This window comes from Rattus rattus, chromosome 6 (assembly GCF_011064425.1).
Source record: "Rattus rattus isolate New Zealand chromosome 6, Rrattus_CSIRO_v1, whole genome shotgun sequence".
In the NCBI taxonomy this organism is placed as follows: domain Eukaryota; kingdom Metazoa; phylum Chordata; class Mammalia; order Rodentia; family Muridae; genus Rattus; species Rattus rattus.
The window spans coordinates 118,886,424-118,892,856 of record NC_046159.1 but is presented as its reverse complement, the minus strand read 5'-3'; positions in this window follow the sequence as shown (position 1 = coordinate 118,892,856).

Below are 6,433 nucleotides of genomic sequence, written 5' to 3'. Positions count from 1 at the left end.
ACAAATCTAATAACAAAATTAAAAATTGGGGTGCACAGGGTTTAATGGGAGTGACTTTAACCAAAACGGCAAATAGTGGGGAGTAGAACCTGTAGAAACTACCTCTACAAAAGAGATAGGGCTCCCAGTGGAAGGATAGAGTTACTAGCCTAACTTCAAACTTTTTGACCCAGATATGTACCTGTCTAAAATTTGCAGGGACGAAAATGGAGTAGATATTGAAGGACAGGCCTTCCAGTGACTGGCCAAAATTGTAATCCATCCAGTAGGCAAGCACCAAAGCCTAACACTATTAGTCATGCAATTTTGTACTTGCAGACAGGAACCTAACATGTCTGTCCTCTGAGAGGTTCTACCAGCAGCTGACTGAGACCGATGCAGATACTTATAGCCAACCATTGGACTGAGGTTTGCGACCCCTGTGGAGAGTAAGGGAAATGATTCAAGGAGCTGGAGGAGACTGCAATCCTATAGAAGAAGAACAGCGTCAACTAATTAGGAACCCTCAAGGCTCTCAGAGACTAAGCCAAAAACTATTATCATGGATGTGCTGATCTGTGGCCCCAGCACATATGTAACTTTGTCTGGCCTCAGTGGGAAAGAATGTGCCTAATCCTGTACAGAGAGGCTCGTTGCCCCAGAGAAAGAGTATGCATTGGGAAGGGAAGTAAAGTAAGGAAGGGTGGATGGATGAGAGGGGTGTGGACAGAACTCAATAGGGGGTATCAGGTATAGGGGACAAGAGAAGGCTGGGAATGAGAATAGATATTGGAGGGGGTCATCTCTGTCACTGGCTGGAGGATAGGATCAGAGAAATTACAGGGACCATATGGGTGTGAACCTAGAGAGTACTACCAGCAAAGAATATTGTGACTAAAGTGGCCATTTTTTTGTAGTCAGGCAGGAATTCCAGTGGAAGGAGTAGAACATAAACTTACCCATACCACAAACTGTTAAACCCAAATTTTGTTCTGCCTACAAGATATCCAGGAATATCTAGATGTATCAGAGATTAATAGAATTACCAATCAGTGACTGCCTTAATGTTAGACCCATCCCGTGTGAGAGAACTGACCCCTGATACTATCACCTCAACCATGGTTGCAGACAGGAGCCGAGCATAATTTTGTCTTAAGGGGCTTCATCCAGCAGAAGATGGAAACTGATGCAAAGATCCACAAGCAAACATCAGACATGTTTGGGGGAGTTGTGGAGGCATAGGAAATAGAATTGAGCAAGCTGGAGGAGTCAAAGACAGAAAAATATGACCATACATGGCAACTAACCTGGCCTATGAGGACTCACAGAGACAATGACCAAAAAAAGGAGTATGCATGAGCTAGAACTAGACCACCTACACATTCGTAGTAGATGTGCAACTCGGTTTTTATGTGGTTCCCCACAAAACTGAAGTGGGGTGGGTGTTTCTGACTCTGTTGCCAGCATTCTCCTTACCTGAACTGCATAGTTGGGCCCCAGTAAGGAAGGATGTGCTTAGTCTCACTGTACTAGATATATGAGGGTGTGGTGGTACCCAAGAGGGACTTCTTCTTCTTCTCTGAGGAGAAGGTGAAGTGGTAGTGGGGGAAGGGATTAGAAAGGACAGTATTGGGAGGTAAGGAGGAACTAGACTTTGATCAGCATGTAAAATGAAAATAAATTAAGGAAAATGAAGTAAGTAAATAATCTCCTGAAAAATGTGTTTTTATGTCTAACATTTTATAAAATAATACCTTTATCTGTGTGCTTTAAATTTTTTGTACACTGGCATGATGTAAAATGATCTGTAATAATTGACAAATGAATACATAAAGATTATATTTTTCTTGTCATAGTTCCTATTGCTTAATTTTCAGTTGTCATAATTATTTAAACCTTTATGCTAGGAATGAACTCTGGTAGGTAGCAAGTAACTCACTAAAATATACACGGCAAGCTCAAAATATTATGCTCTTTCAGTGAAAAGAAATTAGAGTGTTGAAGTATGAGCATTTTTGGTTTGATGTCATACCTATATGTCTACATATAATCTATATATCTATACACATCGACATCTACACATACACACAGACACACACAGACCCACATAGACACACACACATACACATTAATATATATATATATATATATATATATATATATATAGGAGAGAGAGAGAGAGAGAGAGAGAGAGAGAGAGAGAGAGAGAGAGAGAGAAGGTTGTAAATCAAGATACAGCAGTTTTCCATCCTTAGCCTCCAATTTACTTGAAATTCAGATATGAACAAAAAAATGCCCATTAAATTTGAGGCTAAAATATGATAAAGCTATCCTCTATACTTCTACCCTAGTTTAAGCCTTCCTAGGGAGTATGGGAGAAGAAAAATAAATAGCTCTAAAGACTTTTCAGAAATTAAATAAGAAATATTATTGTTTATACTTATACACACAAGACATACATGTTTAAGACTGAGTTGTCATATAGTAAGCATTACCATAACTAGAAACTATATGCTAACAAATAAAAAAGTCCTGGGCAAGGAATGAATTACCTCTTCCATACTAGTTGTTTTTAAGTTGCTATAGAACCCCACATTATTACTAATGTCATTTCTTTTGTATAAGACTAGAATTTCACAGTAAGTCCCTATTGTTAGACACACAATAAATTTTAGTGATAAAGCATGGTGACTCCAAGGAGTACTGGAACTACAAGCTTTTTTACACTGGCTATATTCCAGTATTCAGAAACCTTTACAATCTTCCAGAAGAAAAAAGTAATCAATTATTCCTAAGTAGAAACTTTGTGAGTTGCAATAATGAGTGGCCTGTCAAGACTAGTTCAACAGTTATGACTGTGGTACAAAAGTTACAGAAGTAACCAAACATTTTTGGATTAAAGCTAAGCTATTATCCTCAAAAATAAAACCTAAACCTGTGTCTAGATACGTAGAGAGGTGTTAGGCTATAACAGATCAACTTCTGCTATTATTGTGCAAAACTGACATTGTATTAGCCAACTCCTAATGGCTTACTTTATACCTATACAAAATTTATATATTAGCACACAACCAGAATATTCTATTTAGAGTAGATAGTGTATTACATTAGACATATAACCAGCTAAAATGCAAAGAATAATAGACAAAAGGAACTTAAAGTGAGCATATTTAGCATACTCCTCCTCACAAGGCTGGAGATTAACAAAGAATTCTACCAGACCAACAAAGAAAAATAATACGAATCCTCTTTAAACTATTCCACAATCTAAAGTAGAAGTATCAAAACCCAATTTATTCTTTGAAGCCACAATTACACTTATACCTAAACCACACAAAGACTCTACAACGAAAGAGATTTTCAGACCAATTTTCCTCATGAATAGTGATGCAAAAATACTCAATAAAATTCGCAAAAACTGAATCTAAGAACACATCAAAATGATCACTCACCATGATCAAGAAGGCTTCATCCAAGGGATGAAAGAATGGGTCAGTATATGGAAATCATAATACACTATATAAATAAAGTCAAGGGAAAATAAAAACCATATGATCATTTAATTAGGCTCTGAGGAAGCATTTAACAAAATTCCACACCCCTTCATGATAAAGGTATTGGAAAGATCAGGAAATCAAGGACCATATCTAAATAGTAAAAGCAATAAACAGCAAACCAGTAGCCAACATCAAACTAAATGGAGAGAAACTTGAAGCAATTCCACTAAAATCAGGGAGAAGACAAGGCTGCCTACTCTCTCCTGACCTATGCAATATAGTACTTGAAGCCCTCGCGAAAGTATTTAGACTACAAAAAGAGGTCAAAGGGATAAAAATTGGAAAGGAAGAAGTCAAAATATCACTATTTTCAGATGATGTCACAGTATACTTCAGTGATCCCCAAAATTTCAACAGAGAACTGCTACAGCTGATAAACAAATTCAGCAAGGTGTTGGGATATAAAATTAGCTCAAACAAATCAGTTGCCTTCCCCTATTCAACAGATAAACAGGCTCAGAAAGAAATTATGGAAATGACACCCTTCACAATAGTCACAAATAATATAAAATACCTTGGTGTAACTCTAAGCAAGCATGTGAATGATCTGGATTATAAGAACTTCAAATCTCAGAAGAAAGAAATCAAAGATCTCATAAGATGGAAAGGTCTCCCATGCTCATGAATTGGTAGTATTAATATAGTAAAAATGGCCATTTTCCCAAAAGGAATCTCCAGATTCAATGCAATCTCCTTCAAAATTCCAACTCAGTGCTTAATAGAGTTGGAAAGAGCAACTTGAAAATTCATTTGGAAAAGCACAAATCCCAGGATAGCGGTAACTATTCTCAACAATAAAAGAACTTCTGGGGGAATAACCATCCTTGACTTTAAGCTGTACTATAGAGCAATCAGGATAAAAACTGCATGGTATTGGTACAGTGACAGGCAGGTAGACCAATGGAATAGAATAGAAGACCCAGAAATGAACCCACACACCAAAATTTGATCTTTGACAAAAAAAGCTAAAACTATCCAATGGAAAAAAAAGAACGCATTTTCAACTAATGGTGCTGGCTAAACCTGAGGTCAGCATGTAGAAGAATGCAAATTGACCCATTCTAATCTTGTACAAAGCTCAAGTACAAGTGCATCAAAACCTCCATATAAAACCAGATACACTGAAACTGATAGAAGGTAATGTGGGGAAGAGCCTCAATCACATAGGCACAGGAGAAAATTTCTTGAACACTTATGCTCTAAGGTCAAGAATTGACAAATGGGACTTCATAAAATTGCAAAGCTTCTGTTAGGCAAAAGACACTGTCATTAGTACTAACTGGCAACCAACAGGTTTGGAAAAGGTATTTAAAAATCCTACATCCTATAGAGGGCTAATATCTAATATATACAAAGAGCAAAAGAAGTTAGACTCCAGAAAATTAAATAACCTTATTAAAAACTGGAATACCAAACTAAACAAAGAATTTTCAATTGAGGAATACCAAATGACGAGAAGCACCTAAAGAAATGTTCAACATCCTTAGTCATCAGAAAAATGCAAATAGAAACAATCCTGAGATTACATCTCATACCAGTCAGAATGGCTAAGTTAAAATCTCAGGTCATAGTAGATGCTGGTGGGGATGTCGAGAATTAGGAACACTATTGCGTTTTTGTTGAAATTGCAAGCTGGTACAACCACTCAGGAAATCAGTCTGGAGGTTCCTTACAAAATTAGACATAGTACTACCTGAGATCCAGCTGTACCACTCCTGGGAATACACTCAAAATCTGCTCCAACATATAACAATGACACATACTCTACTATGTTCATAGTAGTCAGAAGCTTGAAAGAACCCACATATCCTTCAACAGAATAATGAATACAGAAAAAGTGGTACATTTATACAATGGATTACTACTCAGCTATTAAAAACAATGCCCACATGAAATTCTTAGGTGAACGGTTGAAACTAAAAATATCATCCTGTGTGAGGAAACACAGTCACAAAAGAACGCAAGTGGTATGCACTCACTGTTAAGTGGAGATTAGCCTAAAAGCTTGGAATACCTAAGAAAAAATTCACAGACCATATGAAGCTGAAGTAGAAGGAAGACCACAATGTAGTTGCTTCATTCCTTTGTAGAAAGGAAAACAAAATACAGGAGGAAATACATGGATGATTGGAGCAGGGACTGAAGAAAAGGTCATCGATAGTATTCCCTACCTAGGGATCCATCTCATATGCATCCACCAAACACAGCTGATGTAAAGAATTGCTTGTTGACAGGAGCCAGATGTGGGTTTCCACTGAGAGGCTTGCGAGACCACTACTGATACACATGGGGATGGTTGCAGCTAAACATTGGACTGAACAATGGGGACTGAATAGAGTTAAAGAAAAGACTGAAGGAGCTGAATGGGTTTGCAACACCACAGTAAGAACACAAGATCAATCAACCAGACACCACCAGATCTCCCAGGGACTAAACCACCAACCAATGAATATATTTGTAGGTACCTATGACTCCAGCCACACATGTAGCAGAGGATGTCACTTTCTAGCCTCAACAGTAGGAAAAGCCCTTGGTCCTGTGAAGGCCCATTTCCCCAGTGTAGGGGAATGCCAGGACATTGAGGTTCAAGCTGGTGGGTGGGAGTGGGAGCATCCTCACAGGAGCAGGAGGAGTGGAGAAGAAGTATGGAAGATGAGTGAAAGGGAAGAATATTTGAAATGTAATACATAAAATATCCAAGAAAAATAAAATTTAAAAAATGTAAAAAAAAATAACCACACACACAGAAAAGAAACAAACAAAAGAAAGAAACAAGATAAAAAAAGAAATGCAGTGACACAGAGTTTAGCAGAGACTGAAGGAAAGACCATCCTGAGACTGTCCTACCTAGGGAACCATCCTATACACAGAAAGCAAATCCAGGTACTATTCCTGAT